This window comes from Arvicanthis niloticus, chromosome 11 (assembly GCF_011762505.2).
Source record: "Arvicanthis niloticus isolate mArvNil1 chromosome 11, mArvNil1.pat.X, whole genome shotgun sequence".
Classification (NCBI taxonomy): Eukaryota; Metazoa; Chordata; class Mammalia; order Rodentia; family Muridae; genus Arvicanthis; species Arvicanthis niloticus.
Genome location: NC_047668.1, coordinates 59,533,827 through 59,549,964, shown reverse-complemented (window position 1 = coordinate 59,549,964; position 16,138 = coordinate 59,533,827).

Here is a 16,138-nt window from a genome sequence, read left to right as displayed (position 1 = left end):
CTGTACTGTCTCCAGTAAGTCATGTTTCCTTGGGTAAATCTGAAGGAGGCGGCTGCCTAGACTGTTCTCCAGAGCTGCTCTAGGCTCTGAGTATGACTCAGGGAGACATGTGACAATGTTTCAGTGCCTCCCTCTCATGCCTGGGTACCTCCATATATTCTCCATCTTCCAGTAACACCTCACAATCCCTACCTCTTTACCCATATGGCAATTAGAGATGTTGATGATTGACAGGCACTTATTATGTGGAGTCATATGCTTGTTTGTACGGCTGTAAATGTTTTAACATCCAAATAGCCAGTTAGGCTTTTATTAGGAAAGAAGAAAGAAGGAAGGAAGGAAGGAAGGAAGGAAGGAAGGAAGGAAGGAAGGACAGAGGGAAAGAGGGAGGGAGGAAGAAAGAAAGAAAGAAAGAAAGAAAGAAAGAAAGAAAGAAAGAAAGAAAGAAAGCGAGGTAGCTAGGGGTGGCCCCACTAGGCTCTCAAATCTAAGGGGGTCGGCTAGGGGAATTTTGGAGTTACCTGTATGTGCATTGAATTGGCTCAAATCACTCTCATAATTGGGAGTGGGTGATCTGTTGATTCTATTTCCAACACACTTTTAAACTGAGAGCTAGACAGCATTTAGATGCACAAGGAATTCAGCAGGAGCCATCTTAAGAAAAGATGCTTTTGTCAGGAGACAATCCTTTGTGCCAGAACTAGGGTTCCACTGATGAATACAGTTTTGATTCTAGGCTTTGTTGAGTAGAGTCTGTGTGTCAGGAGTAAACTATCTCCTGGAATAGAGAAGATTCCAACCCTTTGAGTGATGAGACCACATACATGAAGGCCTTTGAAAAGGTAAGAAGCTAGGACCAGGAAGAAACTCAAGTCATTAAATCCCACAGACTTTGGTTATAAAGTCAGTTGATGCAACTTGATTACAGTACAGCCATTGGCCCTGGGCCTGACTGCCATGTCTGGATTGAAGGGTGTGTTTTTCCATGAGGCAGTTTGTGTTTAAATCATGGATAAGATTCTTGTCTGTGGATAGCTCCATCTCTCCCGTTCATAGGGGTCCCACCAGACTTCTATCTAGACAGTCCTACTACCAAGGAGAACTGATGGCCTTCTGTGCACACGGAGGAGATGACTTCTTGAATCTGCACTTGCCTTTGCAGAGAGACAATTCTGTTCCTTCCTGGGGAAGCAAGAAAAGACCATGTCACCAGGAGTGATGAGCCTCAGGTGCTAATCTACACAGTTTTCTTTGTAATCAGACCTGCCTGGAGGCTTCAGAAATTGCACTGGGACTCTGCCCAGTAGGCAGGATGGTTGTTTTTCTCTCCTGAAGAGCCCTGGTGGACAGAGGCCACAGTGAAGCTTATCACAGTCTGTGAGTTGTTGTCTCTGGAAAATTCTACTCATTTGAAGGAGAAAAAAATGCTTTAGGCTCCACCTCTAGAACAAGAAGACCGTTAACCAAATTAAACATCTTAAAAGTCCTTGTGGGAGCCAGAGGAGGAAACTGAAGCTATGCTGTCTGGAAATAGTGTTCAGTCTGGTGAACACTGTGCACACAAGGCCTCCGTTCCCTTTGCTAGGGCAGAGTACATATCACGGGAGAAACTGTAGATCTTGTGCACGCCTGGAACAGTCTAGCCTTGTCTATTTGGAATGTGTTATTAAGTGCTAAGTACTTTTTGTTAAGTTTCAACTCACTTAACATAAAATTACCCATTTTAAAGTGAACGGTTCCATGGCATTTGTGTCTGTACAATATGGGGCAACCACTGCCCTTATCTTGTTCCAGAACATTCTTGTCACCATGAAAGAAACCTTGTGTATTAAGCAGTCCACCTCCCTTCCTTGTCCCTGACAACCGTCAGCCTGCTGTCTGTCTCTGGTTTATTTTTAGGTAACATTTCTGAGGATTCCAACAATTCCATTTTCCAAACTGGAAGAAAACATTAGCACATTGCAAATAAACTAAAATAACTATTGGTTTATTATTTATAGATATGGCACCTCCTTCCTTTAGCCTCATACCTTTCCATATACCTCTGCATACACCGTCTCATTCACCCCAGGAGACAAATGTTGCTGGATGTGTTGGAAAATACCAGCTCCAGAAGAATTCCTTTGCCCTTACGCAGCAGTCTGTCTGGCACTCTGGCAAATACAATCACTGCCTTCATCCAGCGTGCAAGGCAAACATTCGTTTCCCAAATAAAGATGGAACAAACCCCGTAATGACACGGACTTTGTTCATTGATGGGGACAGATACTTCTTCATGGAAACCTAAGAGAACCACATCTTAAAAATTAGTATTCCAACAAGTGGGTTTGCATCTTATTCAGAAAGTTATGAGGGAGAAAGGCCCCCCACTCACTCAAAAAGTATTCTTATGTCCCTGCTAAGTGACAAGAGGTAGCACAAAATGCATACTTTGAAGCACAGATAGGGCACTGTTTGTACGTGTGTTATATAGAGTGTCTGTTTCTGTAGTTAAGTGTTTTCACAGGAAGACTAGAAGTTACCCTCAAGCAAGTTATGGTGGGACAGGGATCATGACCCATGACAGGTAGGGGAGGGCAAGGGAAGAAACCACAGAGGAAAGGCTGGGGCAAAGGTAAAAGTGGTGATCATGGAGGATGGAGAGGAAAGCACGTGCGCAGCAGCCAATAACGGTTGAGCAAAGACGTGGAGGAAAAAGGCCAGGATGACTGAGTGTCATGAGCATTTGCTGATTTGAGGGAAGATAGAACTTTAAGCTATGGTCTTGAGGGCTTGAATGACAGGTCTGTCATGTAGTGAGTGTCTGCTTGTATCACGTAACTGTTGCTTCAGGAAGTAGAGTGGCTCAGAGACTCCAAGTCCCCATCCTCTACCTGTGCCTTCACGGGATGGGGGTACGAGAAATCGTAAGTTCACTAGAAAAGAGAAAAGACACAGGGTGCCATGGGTACAGGTAGCATTTGGGATTTTCCTAAATCTGGAGGAGGGGTGGGACCATGTCCCAGAACCAATGTTATTTGACCCCCAAAACCCCAAAGTAGGTGGAAATTAGAGTTAATTTCTCGGTGTTTAGCTTTGAAGGTGAATGTGTTGATTAGGTTTGTGTCAATTTGACACAAACTAGAGTCACTCAGGAAGGGCAGGCACTTCAATTAAAGAAGTGTCCCCATCTGCCTGGCCTATTGGCATGTCTGTGTGGCATTTTCTTGATTGTTGATGGAGAGGGGGGAGGGTTGAGCTCACTGTGGGTGGGGCTGCCCCTGGGCAGGTGGTCCTAGGTTATAAAAGAAAGCAAACTGAACAAGCTAAGGAAAGAAAGCTAGTAAGTGGCGCTCACCCATGCTGTCTGCTTCAGTCCCCGCCTTGGGTTCCTGCCTTGGCTTTCTCCAAGGATGGACTGTGAGATGCAAGCATAAGCGGAAACAAACCCCTTCCTTTCCAAGTTGTATTTGGTCACGACAGTTATCACAACGACAGAAACCAAACTGGAATAAAGGAGCTGAAACAGTCACACATAGAAGACAAAGGAACCTGAGAGTGGGGCAAGTGGGGAAGGAACGGAAGATGCAGGAAGCCCTGGCAACAGCCTGAAGAGTTGTCGCCAGTGGCAGTGTGTTGGGGGGCGGGGGAGGTGTTTCCAGGAACAGACACTGAAAGGCAATAGGAGCAGGAGGAGGCCACGGCTCCATGTTTGGTTTTAGACATGTTCATTTGAAGCACTGAATGATTTGCAGACCCTGCCCCCTTAGATCACAACAGCACAAAGAAAGGTAACCATGAAGCTCAGATGAGGTCCTGCCTTCTAGGAAAAAGCGTGTGACCTCAGTCGACCTCACAGCTCCCTTGTTACCATCAGCTCACCCCCATGGTACCCTAGACCTCACCCCTGGTGCTTTCCTGGCTATGTCTCTTCTCATTCCCCAGAAGAGCGTCTCAACGTTGTCTCCTCCCTCCTCAGACTGTCCCCAGCCTCCTCGCTTTCTACGCATGAGGTCATTTCCCATTTCCCAGGAATGCAGGGAATGTCTTCAATTTCCCCTCATGAAGTCCATAAATGTATTGGCTTCCCTCCCTTCCGGCCCCTCTGCCTCCCTCTTTGCCAGCGCCGGGACCCCCATGCTGCTGATTCTCAGGGACCCTCTTCAGTGAGTTTCCTGTCCTTATTCTCTTACTGACTTCTGCTTTTCCAAAGGCCTTTCCCCAGTAGTAGTAAAGAAGATAGTGTCACTCCATCTTCCTCAACCCAGCCAGAACATGTCTCAGTTCAGGTTTACAGCCAAGCCATAAGAATTGTCTTCACTTCAATGCCCGCTTCTCACCCCCCATGCCTCTCCACTCACACATGTCTGACTTCTACCTCCATTGCCGACTGGACTTTCCTGTAGTGGAATACTACAGATGCATCTGACCTTGAGCAATCTTGACCAGGGCACAGCTTGCTGTTCCCAGCTATTCCTATGTGCACAGCACTTCTGGTGTCAATGGATCCCGACACCACACCCTGTCTGCTTTAAATAGAGATGACTTATCTAGCTATATTGTCACCTCCCCAGCATGAGCTCTGTCATCTCTGTCTGTGCTACAGTCTTCTCCAGTCCCCATTTCCACAGCCTGTCCCCACCCCACAGCCAGGCCCAGGCACAAATGATAATGGGGCCTTATGGTCTGTTTCCTGGGCTGACAAGTTCCAGGACCTTAAACCTAAACTATTGATGTAAGGCTCTTGCTCGAAGCCTATTGTGGAGAGCCACATCTAGGATTAGAGACAGCTGTGCCTGACACAGTACCCAAATAAGCAGACACTTGACCATATATGGTTTTATTCTCTTAATAGTCTAAAGCCTGAGGTGAGAGACAGAAAGCCCTCAGAAGGGGCTCTGGTTCATTTTATGGTGTCGGTGGACTTTTCCTTCTGGAGAGTCTTCCTGATCCACCGTCTCCCACAGCCACCACGAAAACTGGTTTTGGTAAATGGCTTCCCTGGGGACATCGGAGTGTTCAGGATCTACCTCCTGTTACAGGATCTTGGCTAAAGGATTATTAAGACTTTGGCAAATCACAGACAATGGCTGTCTTGGTATTTTAGTTCCTTCAATACACAGTTTTAAAAGGCTGTTCTACTTAGGGTTGCTATTGTGGTGATGAAACACCAGGACCAAAGCAACTTGGAGAGAAAAGGTTTATTTGGGTTATATTTCCATATCACTGTTCATCCTTGAAGAAAGCCTGGGCAAGAACTCAAAACAGGGCAGGAACCTGGAGGCAGGAGCTGATGGAGGCCACGGAAGAGTGCTGCCTCCTGGCTTGCTCCTTGTGGCTTGCTTGGCCTGCTTTCTTATAGACCTGAGGACCACCAGCCCAGGGTTGGAATGACTCGCAATGGGCTGGCTCCTCCCTATCAGTCACTAATTGAGAAAACGCCATACAGGCCTGCCTCCAACCTTATCTTATGAAGGCATCTTCTTAATTGGGTTCCCTCCTGTCTGATAACTCCGGCTTTTGTCAAGATGACAGAAAACCAGGCAGGACAAAGGCTTAGCCAGGGTTTTCACTGTCTGCTGAGGTCACCTTCTCATGCAAAAACCTTAGCTAAAGATCTAGCTAGGATCTGAGTTCAGGGCCATGCAGAGAAACTCTGTCTCAGAAAACCAACAAAACAAAAACAGGAACCCAGTATGGCTTGGGAAGGTTCAATTTAAAACTCTTCTCTCGTGGCCCAGTGACACCAATTCACCGACATGAAACTTTAATATGAAACTTTGGAATGGGTATTCCTGGACGGCTCCTCCCAGGCCCTAGAACCACTGCCCCTCCCTCATCTAACGAACCTTGGATGTTTGGTACTTACCGGAAGATAAGCAGGGATGATACACATCTGACTTCCTCTGTGCTTCTGCTGTGTCCTTCTCCCAGCATCCTTTGGACTAAGGTCCGGGGTTTTCCTCTGTTAATTTTTTAAAAAGGGGACTATAAATCCATAGTTTTATTGATACAAAAACTGACAGTAAGGCATACATACTATTTACGTGCAAAGAAAAATTCCAAAGACACCCAACGTGTATCTGAAAAGATTTTACAAGGCTGCTAAAATGGCTCAGTCAATAGAGGCCTTATGACCTGTGCCTGATCCCCTGATCCTGTAAGTTGGTAAGATAGAACTAACGTCTGAGAGTTGTCCTCTGACTTCCATATGCATTTGTGGCATGAACACACACACACACACACACACACACACACACCCCACACCACACAGGCACGCATGCGCACACACACACCTTATAACTCTCAGTCCATTAAGTGCTTCTTGTACATATGTGGTTTAGGGCTGGCCACTTGGTATGACATAATCCACGGAGGGGGGTCTCGCCTCTGGAGAACTATTTCTTCCCCTCAGCATTTCTTGGTCACCTCAGTTCTCAGTCTGCTGTTGGGCCATGTAAATTCCCCCCTTTCTTGTTAGGATGTCTACTGGTTCTGTGCTTCTTCAGGTCTTGTGTAGACAGCCATGTTGCTCAGGTACCATGGGCGAGGCTTCTCTGTCGTTTCTAGGAGACGCAGTCTCACATGGTCCTCTGCTCCTGCCCTCTTCCTGCCTCTTCCGTGGTGTTTCCTGAGCCTTAGGTGCAGGGGCTGAGGTATAGGTGTATCAGTTGGAGCCAGGGGCCCCGTCCTCACTTGCCCTCTGCATTTTGATTGGTTGTGGTTTTCTGTAGTGGTCTCCCTCTGTTGCAATGAGAAGTTTCACTGATGATGGGGCGAGTGCTGAGCTTATCTGTGGGCATAAGGTTAAGTATTCAGGATCAGTTAGGCGTTATTCTGGCTTAGTAAATGGTAGGCTCCCCTCTGTGATCCAGTGACCTCACCAGCCCCAGGCAGTCCCTCTATTCTTTTATTAAAGGGTCGGGACCAAGCTTGACTTTCGATTTCTTAGGAGGGGGTTAAAGACATTCATCACATGGTTTTAAAGGTATTATTTATTTCTTTTTAATTAGATTAAATTTTATTTACTAGTACATGTGTATGTGTCTATGCGTAGGATGTATGTGTGTGAGGGTGCGTGTGCTACAGTGTGCAATGGAGGTTAGCAGACAATGTTTGAGACAGTTCTCCCCCACCCCCTGCCTACGGGCAAGTGCTTTACCCTCTGAGCCATTCCCAGTCCCTACAATCTTTTTTAAAAAAAAAAATAGGAAAAATGGTTTGTTGAGATTACTGCTAGAGGGCTGGCTATAGTGGAGCGGCCTGTGGCTTCGCAACCCTTTCCTCGCTTCAAGACAGTTGTGGGGCTGAGAAGTCCCATGCTGGATGTCACAAGCTAAGTGTTTTTACCTTCTTGGCATCTTTTCCTTTGTTAATCCTTATTCTGTTTCTCAGACAGTGAATATCTGAGCTGACCAGGGGAAGGCTACACGTACTGAACCCAAAAGAGAAATGCAGTTAATTCCATTTTTCAAAACAGGATCCTGTTTACATAATGGAGGACTTCCTATTTTGCTGAGGGTAAGTCCAGAGTGTGTAAGAGGGTCCGTCTGTCTGTCCTGCCCCACCGCAGGTCTCACTGGGCTCAAATGATCCGACTCCTGGCCTCACACTTTTTACAATGGCCACACTTGACGTCCTCGGTTCCTTCAAGAACGTTGCATAACACTCTCCTAGATGCTGGAGTGTCATCTGGAAACATCATCATCATCATCATCACCATCACCATCATCACCACCATCACCATCATCATCATTTAAGACAAAGTTAGGCTATGTAGCTCAGCATAGCCTCAAACTCATGACCCTCTGGAGATCCTCCTGTCTCAGCATCCCAAGTACTGGGATTAAAAAGATGTTAAATGGGTGGGTATATGTGTGTGGTATGTATACCTTTGAGCATGTGTGCTCAAAGTGAGCATGTAGTGTTACTTCACCCGCATCTACTGGTAGTGTCACTGTTTAGGCACCCATGCTGCTGAGAGCTCATGGTGCAGCTCGCTGTCCTATCAGGAGACACTAGTTAGCAGCAGGCATCATGGTCCTCTGGTTCTTACATCTTTCCACCTCTTCCTCCTCAATCCACCAATAACCCCTTCCTACCCAGATTTCACTCCTTGGAAGGATTTCCTGGGCCCTGGCAACCACTGAACCCTCTGTACCCTTTGTGATGACTGACTTAATTATTATCGTTGTTGTTATGCTTATTTGTTTGTTTGGTTTTTGAGACAGGGTTTCTCTGTGTAGCCCTGGCTACCCTAGAACTCACTCTGTAGAGCAAGCTGACCTTGGAACTCAACTATTAATCTGCGGCCCCCCCCCCCGTCCCCACCCCCACCCCTACCCCCGCCTCCGCCTCCGCCTTCGCCCCCACCCCCACCGGGATTAAAGGCACACTCCACCACCACCCAGCTGATTTATTATTCTGTGGCAGTAGTGGCAGTACTAAGACCTCCTGTGGGAACTTCAGCCAGGGGAGGGCAGCTCTGTGCTCCGGGAAGCCATTGTAATCTCCAACCTGAAAGGGAAGTTGCATTTCTACAGGTCTTCTCGAACCATCCTGGTTCCTTTTTCTACTCCAGTTAAAGTCTGGTCCCCTTGTATAACTTCCAAGGTCCCATCTTCTCTCCCTGCCACCTCCCATCTTTATCTAGGTGAAACCATCTCTCAGACTCTGAAGGGACTGAACCTTTTGCTTACAGGTCTCTAGTCATAGCATCTGACTTCCCAGGATAGACCTTCTTGAGCCTCCAGCCTTCAGCTGGAAGATGAATTGTTTGAATGGCTGGCCTGTTTGTACTTATCCATCCTGACTGTCAGGAACTGTGCAGAGGTCTGAGTGCTGAGGCAACAGTTGGTCGATAAGACACCCCTGATCTTTCCCTGACTATTTGCGTTCCCAGAAAGGCTTGTCCTCTGGAGCCCGCTGGCTTCCCTAGTCATCATGCAGGGAATTGAACCTAGAGTCTCACGTCAGCTGGCTGGTGCTTTACCACAGAACCATGTTTCCTTAGCCTCTTCTTATTTTCTGTTTTAAGACAGGGTCTTACTACAATGCCTAGGTTGGCCATGAACTTGATCTGTTTGTAGCCCAGGCGAGCCTTGAATTTGAGCTCCTCCTACCACAGCCTTCAGAGTAGCTGTGTTTAAAGGCTTGTGTCACTAGCCCCATGTCTCACCAACAATTTGTTGATCGAATCTACGAGCTTTTAAAGTATTGTGCTAGAGACCAGAAGAAATGGGGAATAAAGTAGCTGTGTGATCCAGCTCACATCGCTATAGGTTGCAGAGGAGGGTGCCTGGGACAGGGAGGAGGGCAAAGGTCAAAGGTCAAAGGTCCCTGACCTTTCCCCTTCCTCAGGGATTCAAGGACAACACTTGGATGCATAAAGGAGTGTATGTTATAAGATTCCACTTAATCTATAGTCAGACTAGGTAAACTCAGAGACAGAAGATAGACCGGCAGTTGCCAGGGCCTGGGAGGAGGGGAGGGAACCCTGTAGTGGCTGTGGGATTCTCTTCGGGGATGAGGAAAGTGTTTACAGCTAGACAAGTGATGTTTGCACAACATTATGAATGTGCCAAACTGCTGACGAATTATTCACTCAAAAATGGTTTATCTGAATTCCACAGCATACAGAGGGAGAGGGACAGAACAGGAAGAAAGAAGGGAGGGCAGAGGGTGTGAGGAAGGAAGAGGAAGAAAGGAGAAAAGATGGCAGGGGTGGGAGGAAGAGTGGAAGGAGGGAAGGAGGAAGGGAGGGAGGAGGGAGAAGGAGAACCAGGAGGTCTGCTGTCTCCTGCTGGCCCTGACTGACCTGGTCCTAATGACTCCTTGGAGCCTGGAATGCCTGGGGCTACTGAAGGAGACAGGGCCTTCAGGAGGCCCCTGGGTACAGCGAGGCTTGAACACCTGGATTCGGGTCAGTGTGGGTCAGGGCACAGGCCAGGTGCTGCCAGAACACACCCAAGGAGGCCGTGGGTGTTGTTTACATTGCTGGGTTTTGGTCTAGGTCTTCTCTGATTGTCAGTGTGCCCTGGTTCTTCTTCCTTTGGATAAGAAAAAAAAAATTCAGCTTATTTTGGATTTTTAAAATAAGGTTTATTTATTTAGGTATTTTATGTATACGAGTGCTCTGTTTTCATGTACATCTGCACACCAGAAGAGGGTACTGGATCTTCTTACAGATGGTTGTGAGCTACCATGTGTTGCTGGGAATCAAACTGAGGACCTCTAGAAAAGCAGCCAGTGCTCTTATCTGCTAAGCCATCTCTCCAGCCCCTATTTTGGATTTTTAAGGAAGCCCACAGTTAAGAGACTTAGGGATTTTTTTTTTTTTAAAGAGAAACTTGAACTTTTAAAGCGTTGAAACTTTGTAAAGATGGTGTGATTTTTTTCAAGGTTGGACTATGTGTTTGTGTGTCAAGTTGACAACTGATATTACAAGGCTACTGAGCAGTTTTAGTTGTCAGCTTGACACAGCTGAGAAGAGAGAGCCTCAGCTGAGGACTGCTTCCAGCAGACTCCCCTGTGGGCATGTTTGCCTGAAATTGTCTTAATTGTTGATGTAGGAGGACCCAGTGCACTGTGGGTAATGCTGCTCCTGGACAGGTGGGCCCGGGAAGCATAATTAGGGGAGCTGAATGTGAGCTCACAGTGCATCAGGAAGCAGTTCCTCCGTGGTCTCTGCTTCAGTTCCTGCCTTGGCTTCCCTCAGTGATACACTGTAAGCTGTAGTCCAAACCCTGCCCTCCCTGGGGTTCATTTGGTCATGGTGTCTATCATAGCAACAGAAAGCAAACTAGAACATGTGGCAAGAGAGGGACCTGGGTAAGCTGCCCCAGGACTTAACTCTCACACCCGAGGTAAGTGGGAATGTTGAGGAGGCCTGAGCTCGGTATGAGAGGCAAATGTGGTCAAGCACCAGCTACTTTTAAGTCCACAAATGGAACAGTGGTAGGCAGTTCTTGCCTTAGCAAAGAATGGTCCTCATTAAATCGTATTTTACCCTTCCTGCTGGCAAGGATGGGAATGGTACTGCCCCTGCATCTTTAGACACAGTGGTGGTTTTCTATGACAGGAACCATACTCTTACTGAATGATTCAGCAGTCGTATTTCTTGTATTTACTCCAAGGCAATCGGAAGTTGAGAGTCACACGAAAACACGCCCCCACAGTTTTTGTTTTGTTTTGTTTTGAGACAGGGTTTTTCTCTACACAGCTCTGGCTATCCAGAAACTCCGTATGTAGACCAGACTGACCTTGAACTCACAGAGATCTGCTTGCTTCTGCCTCAAGGATGCTGGGATCAAAGGCGTAAGTATACCTCAGTGCCTAGCTTGTACCAATGTTTCATAGAAGCTTTTAATTCATTCATTAGTGCCCAAACTTTGAAAGATGCCTTCCTATCTTTAGAAAATACAGAGGTGGTATTTATCCATCTACCATGATGGATAATAAATTGTGGCCCATCCAGGCAATGGAATAGTACTTACTGCTCACAAGATATCAACCACCAAGCCACGAAAGGCCATAGAAGAGCCCTAAATGCATATTTCTAAATGGAAGGAGTACCATGATTGGAATGTGAAATGTCCCCATGATTCATGGGTTTAAATGCTTGGTCCCAGGTTGGTGTCAATTTTAGGTTGTATCCTGAACAGTTGTAGCCTGATGGGGTTCCAGCCTGAGCTTTCTGCTCCTTCATTGTTAGTATGTAAAGCAGCTGGTATATACTACCTTTGCGTGTGTGTGTGTGTGTGTGTGTGTGTGTGTGGTATATATGTGTGTGTATGTGTGTATATGTGTGTGTGTGTTCATGTGGGTGTGTGTTGTGTGTGTGGTATGTATGTGTGTATATGTGTGTGTGTGGTGTGGTGTGTGTGTGTGTGTTTGTGTGGTATGTATGTGTTGTATGTGGTATGTGTGTGTGTTGTGCGTGTGTGTATGATGTGTGTGTGTATGTGTTGGTGGTGGTGTGTATGTGTGTGTGTGTATACTCTGCTTCCTTGGAACCAGTGCTCCCTGCATCCCTTGAAGTGATGGGCCAAATAACCTTAATTTGTTTTGCTGGCTATTCTATCACAATGAAGAGGAAGGTCTGAAAGGGATATACACACTGTGATTGCAACTACATAATATTCTGGAAAAGGTGAAAGTTATGAAAATAGTCAAAAGATCAGTGTTTTCCAGAGGCTGAGGAGACAGATGGAGGGTCATGGAGGATTTTCAGGGCAAGGAAACTATTCTACATGATCCACTGGCGAATTAGTCAGTTGTCAAATCCCTTGGGACTACAACTCCAAAAGGGAGCCCTAATGTAAACTCTGGGCTATACATGACAACGAGGATCAATCTGGACTTGTAGACGGAGCGACTGGCCATTCTTGCTCAGGAGTTGACAGTGGAGACCCTGTGTATATAAGGCAAGGACTCTATACTTTGCACTTGTTTGTTTTGTAAAACTTAAAACCGCTTTTAAAAGTTAAGTCTCTTGGGCCAGGGAAGATGGTAAACCACCCACCGCACAGTGTGAGTGTCAAGGTCTGGATGTCCAGCACACATAAAAAGCTAGCACTGCACCCATCTATAACCCAGCACTTGGAAGGTGGAGGCAGGAGGATTCTGAGAATCTCTTGGTCAGCCAGCCTAGCCAAACTGATAAGCTCTAGGTTCAGGAAGAGACCCTGTTCCCAAAAGTAAGGTAGGAAGACACACAGTGCCTGCTTTTCGGTCTCCATATGCATGGACATGTATGTCCACACACATGCACAAACCTACCTGACCTTGTCATCCCCTAACCCATGGTTGGCCATGTGTGCCTATGAGAGAGGAAGACCAGACATCAAGCAGAGGACAGAGGGAAGGCAAAGGGGTTGAGAAAGAATGATCATCCTATTCACCCATTGAGTCTAGCCCTGGAGGCGGTCTCAAGAAAAGTAGATTTGGTCCACTGTCATGTTGCCCAGTATGGCTCTGTCCCATGGACAGATGTTGGGATATTACTGTCAAAATTTTCCCAAATACCAGATTCTGAACTTCAGGTGCTCACATGCCTGGTACTCAGAGCTATTCCCAACAACCACTGAGCATATGATAGACATCTCTGCGTACACTAAGTCATCTCTGACCCCCTAACCCTGGGCATTTAGGGCCAGCAAGGGTGCCTAGGTGTCTGTACCCTAGGCAGATCTTCCTGATAGGAAGTCTACTACTCTGAAGCACAGGCTTCTGCCTGGCCCTGCCTTTTCTGGCCATCATCTGGCCACAGTTACCATCATGTAGAGCTACCAACTCCATCACCACCACTTCATGACATCACCCCTGTGCTACATACCATGCCATGTCCCTGGAGTAAGTGAGAGCAGGTGATTGGATGAGGGAGACCTAAGATGACCTTGCCAGCCAGGCCCAGCTGGGAGACCTATTGAGGATCTATAAGGAATAGCCACCAGAATCTCCATGGTTGTACTGTATCCCAATATGTCACATGCAGCAACCTACATCACTGACCCAGTGAGGGACAGGGAAACTGAGACTACATAGCTTGTCCAAAGTCACATAGCTTGTCACTGGCAAACAGGGACTTGAGTCCGTTTTCTGGACCATCATGCCATTGAACAGCTGTCCTTCGGTCAGGCCTGCAGCTACACCCTCAGGGCATAACCTCTCTGCTAAGCAGGAGCACAGGAAGCGGAGGGCTATAAATTGAACCTCCACACCTGCTCCCCTGCATCAGACCCTGCCCACTCTGGCTTGTGTAACCTTAAAGAGTATTGCCAGGATGTTCTGGGCTAGGTCTGTGGCCAGCTTCCTGGTTCACCACTTGGAGATGCCTTGTCTGTCCTGAGGCACCAGGCCTGGGGTCAAGCCAGTGGGGCAGCTCTCTAGAACCCAAACCCCAGTAGGTTGCCTAAAATCCTGCCACTTGGATCTGTAGGAAAGCCGAAGCAGGAAATGGGGGCATGAGAGGCCCAGAGGTGTGTGTCTGGTTAGGGAGGGTGTGTCCTTCCCAGCCTTGAAACTTTGTCTTGGCTTCATGCTTCTCTTGCCTCTCCATCCTTGTTTCATTTCCAGCCTCCCTTTCAGGTGACCCCAGTTTGTCCATGGCTGCAAGGGGCTACAGCAGGGGGTTATAGGGTGTTGTCACCAGCTTTGGCCCTCCTCCTCCACATTCGCAGGACAACCCAGGAGCAGTCCCTACCTTACCTCCTCAGACACCTTCTAGTATCCTTTCTCACCCAGTCAAGCCCTTTCTTTCTTACCCCTCCTCCCCATTTCACTTATAAATAAGAAGAAATTACCTATACACCACTGGGCACAGGACCTGACAGGTGGCCTCTCACCAGGTACTTGCTGCTCTTTCTTTTGTGCTGACCTCTGACTGGGGCTGGTACAGTCTCTCCACAACTCCCACCTCCAACCTTTCCTCCAGAGCGCCCACATGGGGATACGAAGGACCGCAGGACTGCGCTGGCCTGCCGGGGTCACTGGCATTGATCTTCTCCTCGTCAATCTTCTTTATTAGTAAGAATTGTACAGAGTTGCCACCTCCTCAAGGCCTTCTGGGATTCCTCGGGTAGTGAGTCCCCTGACCATCCCCCACAGAGTTCTGCCCACACTTGTAGAATGCTTCCTCAGAGCTTCTGGTGCTGTGGATTCCTGTACATCCCTAGCCTAAGAGTACCTGGAAGAGATTGGCACTGCCCTCTTTTTAAAAAAATGGATATTTTTAACTTTAAAAACTATATACTTTGAAATCCATGAATATAAAAATAAGTTTTAAAAATGAATAAAGATTAGGTATGGTACATACACCTGTAATCCTAGCACTTAGAAAGTGAAGGCAGGATGTTCAGGAGTTCAAAGCCATCCTTGGCTACATAGTGAGTTCAAGGCCAGCCTGGGAAATGTGAGACGAAGAGAGAAAAAAATTTTAAAAGAAGAAGAAGAAGAAGAAGAAGAAGAAGAAGAAGAAGAAGAAGAAGAAGAAGAAGAAGAAGAAGAAGAAGAAGAAGAATTACTTAAGTCCTGAACCTCTCCCCAAAATACTAGGGTGTAGTTTTGTATTTTTCTAACAACTTTTTGTTGATAGTTTCATATCTGAGTACTGTAGTTCTATCACTTCCACCCTTCTCCCCCTTTCTCAAATTCATATCCTCTTTTTATTTATTATTATTACACGCACACACATGCACACACATACAGCCTCATGGGCATGAATGCACGCGCGCACACAGTCTGCTGAGTCTATCTGGTGTTCCTTTGCACGTATACATGTCTAGGCTGACCCTTGGCACTGGTTCATTTAGCAGGGAGCTCCTGCCTAGAGCTCTCTCAGCAGCAATGAACTGCCTTTAGGTTTACCTGGGGCGTGGGGTGGGGCCTCGTGAGATTTACTCCAGCCACAATGGCATGTCAGCTGCCGATGTCATTGTGTAGGTGACTGTAATTCTTTGAGATTTCATGGGTACACTATTTCACAGCAGATATCCTGGGTGGATTGAGTACCCCCAAGATTTTCATTAGCTGCAAAAGAAGCTTCTTTGATGAGGTTAGGACTCCCCCCCACACAACACACACACACACACACACACACACACACACACACACACGGATCTGTGAGTCTAAGGATACAGAAGTAAAATGCAGTTAGATATTAAATTGAGTTTGGAGGTGACAAGGGTAGATTCTCCTTTGGTCCATGACCTTACCAGGCACGAGCAGTTGGCTGGCTTCGTGATACCAGGAACACATTCCTTCCTATTGAATGGGCCTTAAATCCATGGAGACAGCGTTGGCTATAAGTGCCACTGACACATCCTTGAGATGTCATGTGGGGCTGCTCGTAGCTGTGGTTTGTGGACATTATAGTTGGGTAGGACTATTGATCGCTCTCTCCCTTGGCAGCTTACACAGCATCCGTGGATGGCATGAGAGCTGGTCCATGGGGATAAAGGAGGCTTCCAGGCCAGCTGGAGTGCGATGCTGTGTCCAACGTATGTAGTATCTTCAGCGATAGTCTCGCCTTCCAGTTCTGGAAGGCAGCCGAGGGCAGCAGCAGTAGCTTATGTTGTTGTGGGAATCTCTTCGACTGGCTCGACCAGCAACTGGAGGAGAGATTTCACATGCCCGACACTGAGGTGTCTCTCAGTCTGTC